The following is a 15,105-nucleotide window of genomic DNA, read 5'->3' as shown; positions in this document are numbered from 1 at the left end:
CTAAGAGGATACTGTCCAATACATTCTACTTCTAAAGACCTAATTTTGACATCACTTAAAATAAACTTTTTGAGGTATACACTCATTAACCGATACCAATATATATATATATATATATATATATATATATATATATATATATATATATATATATATATATATATATATATATATATATATATATATATATATATATATATATTTTGCCTCCTTATGTCATCGCTCTAACGTCACTCTTGTATAATTATTTTTACCTTTGCACTTTGAGACCGAATAAGCATATTTACTGTTTGAATAGTTTATTTCATTTTTAAAGGCGCCAAAGTTAATTCTAGATGGATAGAATTGATTTAGATATATTTAAATTTTTTTAAATAAGATTAATTTTTGTCTTCATAATTGTTCCATTTATATTCACCTCATAATTTAAATCAAATATATAAAATTTAATTTTCTTCATCATACAATCAAATACACTATATCTTATCATCAACAAACTTTAAACTAAGTACTCTCATTCCTAACACTGGATATCACTACATTTCATCTGTTGTTAATTATAAAACCTTATAACAATTATGCATATTGAAAAAATAGTAGTGTAATTATTGCATAGGTTTTGTGTGTAATTATTAAATTATCGTTTAACCTTTAAAGATAAATTTATATTATTAATAAAAGAAATATTTTAAAATTTATAATAAATCATAAATTCAAGAACAACCAAACAAAATCTTATATAGTTAGAAAAGAAACCAAGATCAGTGACCAAAGAAAGATAGGATGGGCATTTGGCAGGCAATAAAGTGTCTAGAAAAAACAATAAAAAAACTGGTTAGTGTCCCTACGACATTAACGATAAGTCAATTTTCCTTTCAAATCTTATATATAAACAGTTAGTGACAAGGAAAGAAAATAAACAAAGGACAAAAAGAAAATGGGACAGCAAGATCTTTGAATAGGATTTTGCAAGGATTATACTAAAGAATTTAGTGAAAAAAATAGAAATATGATCTAAGGCCACCCCTAATGATTTGGATGATAATGTTGACAGGACATGAAGGGCTCTACAAAAGTCACTGCCAAAAATAAAGGGATAAGCTCAAATAAGCTTGAGAATATTGACTATGGCTTCATGTTAACTACCAACATGTAAATGAATTGAATTCCTAATATACTCATTTTGGATTTTCCTAGATTTTTGAAAATATGTTTGTGTTGATGAATTGTCATTTTCTTTTTATGATTGGATTTTTCTATTTTTGTAGTATGGAAAATGCTAAAAATGAATAATTTTGTGGTAGTGTACATTTCAAATAAGTTCTCAATATAGAAGACAAATTGAAAATGATCTAGATAGGCATACTCAAATAAGATCTCAAAGTTATATATGTGTTGGTAGTAGGTGAAAAATGAATAGAGTTGAGCTCAATTTGACTCTTAGCTCGAATCTGATCCAATTCAATAGTTCTAATCAACTGGATCAAAAAAATTTATCCTTAAAAAACGTAAAAAATCATATTATTTATAGTTTGTCTGTTTAGTGATAAATTGTTTTAATATATATTCTCAAAACTCTGATACACTCAATATTTAAAAGAAGAGAAAGTGTATATAAAATATATTTTTTAATTGTGAGATTAATAATAAAATTGGGGAGAGTTTGTTTTTTAAATGTTGAATTAATTGAATAATTAATTTTAAATAATAATACGATGATTAAAATAATTTTATTTACCTTCATTGTATTCATTAGAATTTATAAATAACATTTATAATATTCATATAACAAGTTTAATATCAAAAAATATAAATAATTCAAAATATTGCCATAAAAAATGACTAATTCAAGTAACAAATGAAATATCATTGTTACTTTGAAATTTTCGACATATATGTAAAACAAAGCATAAAGGTCAGCATCTTAAAAACAGATGTATGAATGTCTATGTTGTCGATCGAAGTAGTCTTGATCGATTTGGAAGTCTGTTGCGTGTTAGTTGGGTTCGCCGAAGTGTAATACTCATAGTTCTCAGTCGGATCTTCATATTGGAGCGCCGAAGTCATGCAATCCTAAGGACTTAGAAATTTTTTAAGTTCTATTGCTGCTATGAAGCGTAGTCGAAAAAAACTTTAGTGAATAAGAACAAACGATTTTTCAGAGACATGTTTTTAAAATTTGTATTATGTATTAATTAATTTCTATGTAAATTTCTTTAATAAATTATTAATTCATTTAAAAATGACATGGATAACTTATGACGATGATAATAATAATAATAATAATAATAATAATAATAATAATAATAATAATAATAATAATAATAATAATAATAATAATAAATGTATTCGTATTCATTTAAATAGGTAGTCTGATAGGCTTAAAAATATTTTCTTTATGACATGTGACCTGATTTTTTAAACTAAATAGATTTATAAAAAAGTTTAGGTTTTTTCTATATAAAAAGTCTGGTCTGGCCCGAGCCTGTGTAGGTTAGGCCGTATGCCCTTTTTAATTGGCCTGACATATTTCATCCCTTAATAGTGATCTTAGTATATTAGTATTACTGACCAAAACTTTTTTCAAGAAGTCTTTGTCATATGCCTATAAAAGGTTAGGGGACTGCTTCTCCCACCCTAAATGATGGAGAAGCACCTTATGGAAATCTAAAAAAATGCATTTGAGAATTCGCAAATGCTTTTTCAAATGCATCATTTTCACATCAAAATATGTCCTAAGTGAGACTCACCCCTTTTCCCCTAAAATATAGTATGGAAATGTATCTCCGAATCCACCCTCATCAAGAACTTTTCTAATTTAACAACTCAGTGATAAATTCAGATGTATAATTTGGAATTTATGAAGCGAGAATGTGAAAATATGTCACTTTTGCATATCAGTCACAATTCTGAAAGTGCATTTTCGAAAATTTCAACAGGGAGATTTAATAAAACAACACCTTGCATGTTCTTCTTCCTCATAATCAAATATCCATTTTTCTCTCAAAACCCTTAAAAAATCCTTGCATTCTTAAACAAGTTTTGCATTCCAAAACTTCATTCTTGAGTTTCATCACATCTAAAGGAGCAAAAGATGATGGAATTTAAGGTAAAGTTCATGTATTTCATTCATCACATTAATTTGTTTTTTGAGCTAAAAAATGAACATAGCGTCCGAAAATAAATTTTCAGATTCTAGTTGAAGGTCATCCAAAAGTGTATTTATGGATTAGTTTAAAGTACAATTTGGACAATTTTTTGAATATTTTCGGTTATTATTTGTTTTAGATATGTTGTACCCTAATGTTATCCTCAAACATATAATGTCTACGGATGTCAAACCTATTGTGTCTACAGATGTCAAACCTATTGTGTCTACGGATGCCAAACCTATTGGCAACCAATTTACAAATGAAAAAAAGTTTGACGTCCGCGATCATATGGTCCAATGGATCTGCATAGAGGCATTCAAATTGGAGTTTGACATTGTAATTGAAAGATCAGATAATGGTTCAGATATAAAACTTCTACTTGTGACTCTAATATGCGAAAGAAGTGGTAAGTACACAACTTCTATCCGAAAGTTGAACCGAGGTGACACAAATTTGAGGAAATGTGAGTGTCCTTTTACGTTGCGTGGATATCTTTTGGTAAATAACAAATGAAGATTTAATGTGATTTGTGGTAAACTTAATCATGACATGTGTCACAAGATAGTTGATCAGCCCATTACATGTCGCCTTATACCCGAAACTAAGGAGATCGTTTTTTACATGACATTGAACATGGTGCAGAAATATCTTCCACATGGGCTTTCTTAAAAGCGTCTACTCCAATATTACGAATCATATCTTCTAGAGTATCATTCATAAACTCATCAACTTCAACTTTATATGACACAAGTATTTTTTTTTTTGTCACTTCACCAAGTAATTTCGTGTAATTTTAAATAATTCTATGACAATCTAAATGATTGAATATAACATCCTTTGGATGTTTTTGCGTATTTCAGCATATTTTACAAGGACACCAAAATATTTCACTATTGTTAGAAAGTGTTTTTTTCTTTGCGAATTCAAGAAATTAAATAACATTCTCATATTTTTTTTAAACTTAATTTATTGATTTTTATCCACCTACAATCCATAATCACATACAGATTCTAAAAATAAAATAAAAAATCATACACAACCAACAAAAATGAATGTTCCATCTCAATAAAACAACAATAACATACAACAATAACTACAAATACTTGAAAACAACATTACGTTACCCTAAGTCTCAAAAATCATAACAATAACAACAACCATAACGACAACAACGACAATGCCGATAACAACAACAACAATATTACTGATTCAATCATGGAGAAAGTTTTACATACTAAAAACGTGATGAGAGAGTTAAAGAAAAATAATAGTTTGAGGGTCGAACTTCCTTCCTCATTAGAGAAGATGAAGAATGGTATTTTAGTTTGTTAAGTGGAGAAAAATGATATTTCTTTCGTTCGTTAGGGCGCAAAAGTTTATGAGACATAATAAAAAGTGAATGAGACTTAATATTTTAATAGCGGAATAAAATGTTATTTAGAATTTACATCTCAATTTTTAGAAAAAAACAAAAAAACACAACTAAGATAGAAGTTGGGTTCAATTTAATTAGATAATATAATCATATTTTATGTCCATTTTTTAGAAAACCAAAAGATAAAATGTTTTATAAAATAAGAATTATTTTAATTCTAAATAAGACATAAAATTGCAGGAGTGACAAAAAAAAATTAAACTAAATCTAACCTGCATATTAAACCAGAGTAAACCCAATCATACTAATCCAAATCAAAAATTTTGATTTATTTGAATGTGCATACACTACAAAAATTTCAGAAGCAGAAAAGAAGAAAGAACAAAAAAACATACAAAAAACATGCACAAACAACAAGGTAGAATGCATGTAGTCTATGATTAGTTTTCGGGCAATGCAAAGATGAACAAAAAACATGCATGATTATGGTCCATCATTGTGCTTGCCAAAGCTTGAAAATACTTTAAAGTTAGAAATGGCATGCACAATCAGCTTTTCCTTTTTATACATCTTTTTGTTCTTTTTCTTGTTTGACTTTAACCATAGATGATTGGTATATGGATAATTATTTGCAAGTAACAAAGAGCATCATCTTTAACATTCATATAACAAAGTCAATTAGGAAATGCAGTTGGTTCCAATATATAGATAAGCACATAGCATACTGGATCTATATAAAATGACGACAATTCGTGATTTAAAACATTGAGTTATACTCATTTAGTACTGATTCTTTAAAAAATTAGTTCTTAGGTAAGGAATTACCTACTAAATAGTTAATGAGTTTTTGTTAATTTTTTAGATAAGTAATGACTAATAAGCTAAATTTTTATTTTTTTTTACAATCAAGTTATGGTTTAATTGAGCAATTTTTTGTTTGTATATAGATGATGTAATAATCATTATTAGAAGTTCACACTCACAAATTTAAGATATCATATTTAAATTGGAAATTAAATATTCAAACTAATAATATTAATATTTATTATTTAAATTAAAATTTACTTGAGAATTGAATACATTTTTACGCATGTCAAAAGATAACTTAATGGCACAAGTAATTTAAGGTTTTTTCTTCACCCACCTCCTAACCTTCTTGCCCACCCCTGGTGAATTTACCATAATACCCCTTGTTTCGGAAGTTCATTTCCGAAACGGTACTTTTTTTTGGAAAAAAGGTGTTTTCGGAAATGAACTTCCGAAAACGTGTTTTTTTTAATATAAAATATTGATTTCGGAGATGCATCTCCGAAATAAAGTCACTTTTCAGAAAATGTGGTGTTTCGGAAGTTCATCTCCGAGCGCACCCCCCTTGGAGGAATTCGGAAATGCACTTCCGAAAATAGGTCTGGACAGAAGAAAATGAACAATTCGCTTTATTTAATCGGGTGAAAATTACAACGATAATATTACATAAAATTAAAGTTACATATTGTTAAACACGGGTAGGTGGGGATGAGAGAGTGGTGGGGAGAAAAAAAGGCTTCCAAATTTCAAAAGGTTTATTTATTATTTTAATAAAAATACGTACAACTGAAAGTAACAAATGACGGAGGAGGTGTAACCGGAGCCGAAACATATGACGGAGGAGGTGGATGTCCGGAGGAAGAAGACCCGGAGGTACGTCCACCGCGAGACAAAGGAGCCAATCAATGTAAGCTATAATTTATCATTATCATCAGGGGACGTCATTACAAAAAATTGGAAAAAAAATCTTATTATTTTTAATCTTGATTTTTTAGAAATGACGTCCCCAGATGATAATCATAAACTATAGCTTACATTGATTGGCTACTTTGTCTTGTGGTGGACGTATCTCCAGTTCTACTTCCTCCAGACATCCACCTCATCCGTCATATGTTCCGATCCCGGTTACCACTTCCAAAAACTAACATGATAAATCCAATACAAATACACTGTGCGATACAATCCGAAATCAGAACAAAACAAAACATGTTATTCTGCCCGACGAGCGTTACAAAATACACATCAAACAAAAAAAAACACGTTATTCTTCCCGACGAGCGAACTCCTCCGAATGAAGATAATTATACCAATCCTCATCCCACTCAGTCTCAGAACCATCAGCGTTGATCACGACTCTCACGCCTGAAGACTGAGCTTGAGCATCCGGGCCCCGGGAAACCTCCTTCACCTCCTTCACCTCCTTCACCTCCTTCACCTCCTTCACCTCTTTCACCTCTTTCTTTGAAGAATCCTTTCTTCCCTTAACGCCCTCTCTAGAAGACATGTTCCTGTAAACAATTGAAATCGATTAATATGCGAGACAAAATAAAAAACAAAAAAATTTGAACTTCTGATATATTTCGGAAGTTCATTTCCGAAAACTGGGATGGAGGTGTTTTCGGAAATGAACTTCCGAAACACCCCTGCGATGCAATTTCCTGCAACTTCCATGGCAGACCCCTAAATCAACCTTCAAACCAAATCAAAATGCTTCTAAACAACCTAAATACTACTAACAACCTAGCCATATATCATTTATGCAATTAAAACCCTAAATAACATGCATTTGAATAATAGATCTAAAAATTTCAAAACTTACAAAGTGTTAGGATTGAGGGCTTTTGAATGTTGTTTAGCAGTGTGATTGGAGCCTTGATGCAGCTTTGGAATTCTGTTTGCACAAATTTTCGCCTCTGCCACTTTTTGTTTTGATTTAGGGTAAATGATTGGGGGAGGGGGAGTGTTTTGATAAATCTGCAGAAATCGCAGTATTTCGGAAGTGAACTTCCGAAATAATTATTTCGGAAATGAACTTCCGAAGTAAGTCAATTTTTTTAAAAAAACACGCTTTCGGAAATGAACTTCCGAAGCAGGGGTAGTTTTGGTTTTTCGCAGGAGGTGACCACCCATAGGGAGGTGGGTAAAGAAATTTTCTAATTTAATTAGCCCAAGTACTAATAACAAAAATGCATAACTGTTTGGGGAAAAATTTTACCTGACACTTGTTGCACTTGACACCCGACATTTTATCCAAATGCCTATTCTCACCTTTATGTAAATAATTTAACTTTATTTTATTAGAAATTTTTATATTTTATACTAGCATTTTCAAGAAAAACCGATAAAAAAATTATATATTTTAGAAAAATCTATGATTTTATGTTAATTTCTTGAAACATTCAATATAAAATTATAAATTTTAGAAAAAACTATATTTTAATCCCTAATTTGCAATGTCTGGTGTAAAATGTACTGGTACCGAATTTTGTAAAAAAACTTGAAACGTTCAATATTGTAATTTTATAAAAATATAATTAGTATTATCGAACTTTTGATGAATTCGATTGTATTGAAGGGGTGTTCCAATTTTTTAAATAAAAACAACATAAAAAATAATAAAATCCAAAAAATGTGAATATTTGATTATTAGATTGTTTTTTTTAGAAAAAATAACAATTTTGAATGAAATATAGAGGTGTCAGGTGCAAACCAAGGGTGTCAAGTAAATTTCTCTGGTCGGTGAGCCACATGGAATTGTTTTATATTTTTGGATTCAACTTTTGTTTTGGGCCAGCCTTAACTTGAGCAATGAGGATTTACCATTCCATGCTACCCTAAATTATATTTGACACACCCTCAAATTCAATGAAAAGTTCATTATAATCTTACTCAAATTTTCTATCATTTCACAAATTTATGTATGGAAATCAAATATTTTTAAAAAATTTGGACGGTACCAAAAATTTCAACCGCATACTGAAAATACTTTGAAAATAGTAAATAGAATACTAGAAATTTCACCTTCATATTTGAAATTCTTTGAAAAAAAATAGTGAAATATCGAAAATTTCAGAATTTTCAAAAATTTTCGGTAGAATTTATCGGAAATTCTGAAATTTCCAATAGCTAATTTTTTTTTTGAAAAATTCCGAAATTTTCTTCATATATTTATTTTTTTGGTTTTCACTAATTTTTTAAAATGTTTTTTCAGTGAGGACCAAAAGAAAGGATAGCACCATTGCCGACAAGACCACTGATAGAGCGGCCGCTAGAGCTGCTGAGGCAGAGGCTTCCTAGCTACAGGCTAGACGACAAGCTCTGACCGGTTCTCACCAGAAACAGATGGCTGAGCAGGCCTAGGGGAAAATCTGCGCACCCCTGCACCGAGCTGCTAGAGTTTCTAATGCTGTGGTGAAGCCTGCTCCTGTGGAGGCTGAGCTGGTTCCTATTGATGTAGAGGAGGTACCTATTGCGGGTGAGGAGGTTCCTGCTCCTGTGAAGGAGGTGCATGTTGCGGTTGAGCAGGTTCCTATTGCTGATGAGGAGGTGCATGTTGCGGCTGAGCAGCATTCTGTTGTTGATGAGGATGCTACTTCTACAGATACAAAGACCACGACTCATGCTTCTCTGGAGGCATCTGTTCACACAGATGAAGCCTTCCCGAGAGGACCTAGTGACCAATTTGTTCTCACAGGATATGCTTCCCATGTCGCATACAGAGTATGTCAAAGAGAGGTATATATGTTATAATTTTTTATTTGCAAAATATTCATTATGGTTCAGTGATGTGTTGAAACTTTATTAATGATTTTTTTAACTTTGTTTCCTACACGAGCATCTGCGGTTAAAGGTTGCATCCCATGGGTCGAAGTTGAAGAACTTCCCCTGGGTACGATGCTTGAGTAGGTCAGCTGCATTGTATCTGATTTCAGTCTACCATAGTTCACCAATTTCTCATTGACCATGCTCAACGCCTCTACCTGTCTCCTTTTTTTGAGCGGTGGCACTCAGAGACATCTTCCTTTCATCTTCCATTTGGAGAAATGACTATCACTTTGGATGATGTGCCCTCGTTGTTTCATCTCCCTATTGTCGGTAGAATATTTACTTGTCCTGTCATTAACTAGATGACAACGTCACTCCAGGTTGTAGAGGATATGCAGGTCCTTGAGCATGTCATGCTAGCAGAGCTTGATGCTAATAAAGGACTTCACCTTTGAATGTCTTGGTTGCGGGATAAGTACTAGGAGCTTGTGGAGGCAACGAGGTATGAGGCTTCCGCTAAGGCGTACATGCTACATTTGATGACATGTACTTTCTTTGCGGATAAGTCAGGTGTTTACATTGATGTCCAATACCTAGGGCTGTTCAGTAGCCTAGAGACTCCATGTTGGGATTGGGGAGTAGTCCCCTTGACCATGCTTTATACGACACTTGGAGTTGGTAGTGTGTCTGAGACCAAACAGCTTGCTGGTTATCTGAGTCTATTCAAAGTATACGAGCATTTCTTATCTATTTTTATTTTATTGCTATTTGTGACATTAATTAGTTTTTATTTCTCTAATGCTGGATATACGAGTATTTTCCCAGCATCTGTGATAGGAGAGTGTAGCGTGCCGCAGTAAACTCTCCACGGGCGAGGAGATGAAAGGCCATAGAGACGATTCCGAGTGATGTTGCAGAGTACATGAGGAGATTGGATACTCTGATAGTACATGATGTTGTATGGACACCATACACAGCTCACCGGGCCCATCATGCATTCAACGGTGTTGCATTATATTCAGGGCATATAAGGTGTTGAGATCTCGATGGTTAAACACTTGTTTGAGAGTTGTATCCGACATTATGGTTACGTCCAGGGCATCCCTCAACCAGTTCTGGAGGCTCTAGAAGGGGGCATTGGTAGATGGTTTCAGAGTCACATCATCAGTTCTGCCCGTGAGATTAGATTTAAGGCAGTGAGGGTTAGATACCCTTCGCCATGTGAGGATGATTATCTAGAGTGGTATCTCACTATATCACATCCTCGCCTCATACCACCTGCTGTAGGGTCTTCGGATGGTGGGGGGCCTTATGTTGTTAGGGTTTCTGATCCTTAGGTTTTGTAAACTTGGATGGTGAGGTTTTCATAAGATTAACTTAACTTGTAGACATAGCCTGCGTGAGGCCTATTTAGATTTTTGATTTCATATTTGCATATTTTGTATATCAAAATACTTATCACTATTATTTTTAATGCATAATATATATTGGCGATTACATGTTTGGATTCGAAGATGAACATAACATAAAATAGTACAACAAACACATATTTAAAATAACTAAACATGAAAACCTATGTGCTATCAGATGATTCTGGATGTTCCAACATGTCGTCGACAAATTTTGAAATTTGTGCATCAAACTCGATCGACCCCTTAGTTATCCTACGGCAAAATGATTTCCACATGGTCGTCACATCTTTATCAGTCTTCAACTCTATCAAGTTGTATTTAACCCTTTCTTACTATCACGAAACTCGATATTTCTCACCCTTATATTCTCGATATCTGGCAACAATTCACTCAACCTATCTGTCAAGCTGGCGAGAGATGAGGCTCCATCCGAAAGCTTGAACTCAACAAGAGGATTATTTCCGTTAAAATACACTTTTTCCTTAATCAAAAAATTGAGGAAGAGACATTTTTTAGATGTCTTTCTCTATAACATATGCCCATATTTATAGAATCTTGAATTCATTCTAGACCATACAAAATTGTCGGTGTAATCATAGTCCTACAAAAGTGTCGGCAAAATCCTGAGCATCAAATTTTTTAAAAAAAATCCACTACCGGAAATTTCAGTTATTAACTAAATTTCCAATACAGATTGGTAAATATTGAAATTTCCGAAAATTTTTGTAACATATCAAAAAATTTCAAATGAACTACCGAAAATTTAGTTAGAACTTTTTTTGAGTGGTATTTTTAAAATTAAGAAAAATAAAAATGCCAGATATAATTTTAAGGGTGTCTTTTAGAATGTCTTTTTTATGTGAGTACATGAGAATGAATCTGAACCATTAAATTTTAAAATAAATTGTGAAAATTATGTGTCATTCTTTTTACTCTCTCCTCCATACCGAACTATAAAGTTTTATAGACTTTTTTAATATATTTTTTAATAGTAAAAACATGATCTACTTAATTAAATAGACTTTTAAAAAGTTTTAAATTTTGTCTTTTTATTGAATTACAAATACCATCTTAAAATTCTTAAAACTAAGAATTTGATAAGAGAATAAAGGTTTGTATGATTTGCTTTTGTAAAACTATTTTTAAAATTTTTAAAATTTGAAAATAATAAAACTTGTTTGGAAATGTAAGTTTATAACATTGTTTTTTAAAACTACTTTCTATTCAAGACTTTTCGAAACTAAATTAGATTTGAGAGGTTTTGATTTTTGAGTTTTAGTTTTGCAAATTAGAAAGAGGAGTAAAAAAAAGAAGGAAAAGTAGTACACAAGGATGGAAATAGGTCAGACGATGTCGAATCTTAGAATGTCTAAGTTTTGACATATGATAAACTTTTAGCACTTAAATCTAACCTATTACAGGCTTTTTTTTTTCTTGACCTGATTACTTTTTAAAAAATCAGACCTAATTTAAAAGTTTATTTAAAAACTTATTTAACATTAAGGCTTTTATATAGTCAAATTTACCTACTTTTTAAATTGACAACATGAACATATGATAAACTTTTAACACTTGAATCTAGCCTATTACAGGCCTTTTTTTTTTTTTTGCTTGACCTGATTACTTTTTTAAAAATCTGACCTAATTTAAAAGTTTATTTAAAAACTTATTTAACATTAAGGCTTTTATATAGTCAAATTTACCTACTTTTTAAATTGACAACATGAACTTTTATATACTCCTTTTGACCGTTTTTAAGTGTCGCTTTTTGATAATTTTTTTGTTCCTTTTTAATTTTTTATTTGCAAAATTTAAGGTAGTATTAATTGCTATTTTGTCAAAATTACCATTAGCTATTTATTTCAGAGAGGGAGAGAAACTCGAATGAATGTAATAAATAGTTAAGGGCATTATTGATAAAAATAGATTTATGGTTAGAAAAATAAAAATATTGATTAGCTTTCTTGTTATGTGTAAAAAAATCAATAAAATAACACTTAAAAATATTTTATTGATCCCTTATTTTTACGCCCTTTCATATTTTTGTTTTTTTTAAGGAGCCTAAATAAGGGGCTTAAAATCAGATTTATTTTGAATAAAATATTGAAGTTCTTTTAATTACGTATTTAAAAAAATTATTTTTTAAAAAATACAAAAAATATTTTAGAATAATATATTTTTATACAAAATAAAAAATTGATTTTATTTTTTTTCAAAATATAAAAAGAAGATTTTTTTGCAAAAACTAAAATAGTCGATTTTTCCGAAAATAAGATAAGTCAATATTTTCTCGAAAAATAAAAAAGTCATTTTTTTCAAAATTTTTTAAAAAGTCAAAATATTCCAAAAAAAAAATAAAAAAGCCGATTTTTTCCAAAATAAAAAAAGTCGATTTTTTCTGAAAAATAAAAAGTAGATTTTTTAACAAAAAATATAAAAGCCAATTTTTTCTGAAAAATAAAAACTTCATTTTTTTAATAAAAAAGTAGATTTTTTCTAAATAATAAAAAAAGTCAATTTGTTTTGAAAATAAGAAAGACCGTTTTTTTCCAAAAAAATGTCGATTTATTCTGAAAAATAAAAAAATTGATTTTTTTTCCAAAAAAACAAAAAAGTCAATTTTTCGTGAAAATAAGTAAAGTCAATTATTTTCAAAAATAAAATGTCAATTTTTTTCAAAAAAACAAAAAAGTCGATATTTTTCGAAAACAAATAACTCAACTTTTTCAAAAATTAAAATGTCGGTTTTTGTCAAAAATTAAATAAAGTAAATTTTTTCAAAAATAAGAAAAGTCGGATCTTTTCAAAAATAAAAAAGTCGATTTTTCATGAAAATAAGAAAAGTTATTTTTTGTCGAAAAATAGAAAAAGTCGATCTTTTCAAAAATAAATAAATCAACTATTTTTAAAAATAAAGATGACGATTTTGTCTAAAATTACATAAAAGGTATTTTTTTCAAAAATAAAATATTTTGAAAAAAAATACTTTGCAAAAAATAAAAAAAGTTGTTTCTAGAAAAATATTATAAATTTTTTCCAAAACAATATTGTTATAAATAATATATTTTTAAAAAATTAAAATAAAAAAACTTTGTGGAGACGTTGGGGCCTCAAAGTCCTATTTGAATTTTTAAGGACTCTTAGTTTAGGAGCCCTTATTTTGGGGCTCAATTTTTTTTATATTTTTAGGCCGCCGCATATATTTTGGGGGCTGTAAAAGTTACACCCTCCATTCTCTTTTATAAGAAAATTTGATTTTTTATCTACATTCAATAAATGATGTATTTAGACTATATATAAATTAGATACATCATTTATTCAATGAATATAAAAAGTTAAATTTTGTTTATAATAAGGAATAGAGGGAGTAGGCCGCAATCCTCTAAATTGACGACTCTATACATAAATAGGTCGAACAATAAGACTTCGTAAATTTTTTTAATAGCCTAAGCATAATTTGTTTAACTAAATAGAGTTTTAAAAAGGAGTCTTTTTATTGAATAGGTCTTGTCAGACCCCGGCCTAAATAGGTTAGGCTATAGACTTCTCTAGTCGAGTCAGACCAATTCCCATCTCTAATACATTTTTCTATTAATAACAATTTTATAATATACAAATTTAAAATAGATTTTAAAAATAAGATGGCCAAATATATATTTTTTCTTAAAAATTAATTCACAAAATAGTTTTAAAAAATAAAAACGAAAACTCATTCAACTTAATTTTTTTTTTTTTTCTGTTTATGATTTAGGACGCATGGTATTTAAGACACAACCAACAAAGTGTTCTGTCCAAGTCCAAATCATTCATTTCCAACAACAATAGATACATGCATTTATTTGTACAACCATAAAAATAAATACTCCCTCTTTTCTTATGTCACATTTATATAATTACTTTTATTTAATTTTGTAGTTAAATATAACATTCATTATACGTTTATCAAAATAATTCATTACAAACAAAGAAAGATATGAAATAAAATAATAACGGATTAAAAGTATTATGGATATAGAAATATTTTATATTATAGTATATTTTTTAAAAGAAAGGGTTAATACCTATTTTCACCCCTGTCATATGAGGTTGGTTTGAAAAACTCCCTGCCAAAAAAAAGTTGTAAGAATTCCCCTAACATTTGAAGATTCTCTCGTTTTAAACCTTGTAAAAAATTTATTTTTAAAACCAACCTTGCTAATTGAAGATTCAGTCATTTTGAACCCTGTAAATTTTTTTTTAGTAAAATCAACCTTGCCTGTCATATTTCAGAGGGTTTAAAATGACATAATCTACAAGATTACAGGGTTTAAAATGACTGAATCTTCAAATGACAAGGTTGGTTTTAAAAACAAAAATTTTACAAGGTTTAAAACGAGAGAATCTTCAAATATTAGGGGAATTCTTGCAACTTTTTTTTTGGCAGGGGATTTTTCAAACCAACCCCATATGACAGGGGTGAAAATAGGTATTAACCCTAAAAGAAATTACATGCAAAAAGATAATACTGACATAGAAGTAGGGATGACAAAACAGGTCCATCCTATTTTTTTTACGAGTTTTTCAGGGCTGACCTTAACGAAACAGGGCATGCCCG

Source organism: Vicia villosa, linkage group LG2 (assembly GCF_029867415.1).
Source record: "Vicia villosa cultivar HV-30 ecotype Madison, WI linkage group LG2, Vvil1.0, whole genome shotgun sequence".
Lineage (NCBI taxonomy): Eukaryota > Viridiplantae > Streptophyta > Magnoliopsida > Fabales > Fabaceae > Vicia > Vicia villosa.
Note: the sequence above shows the minus strand (reverse complement) of the source record.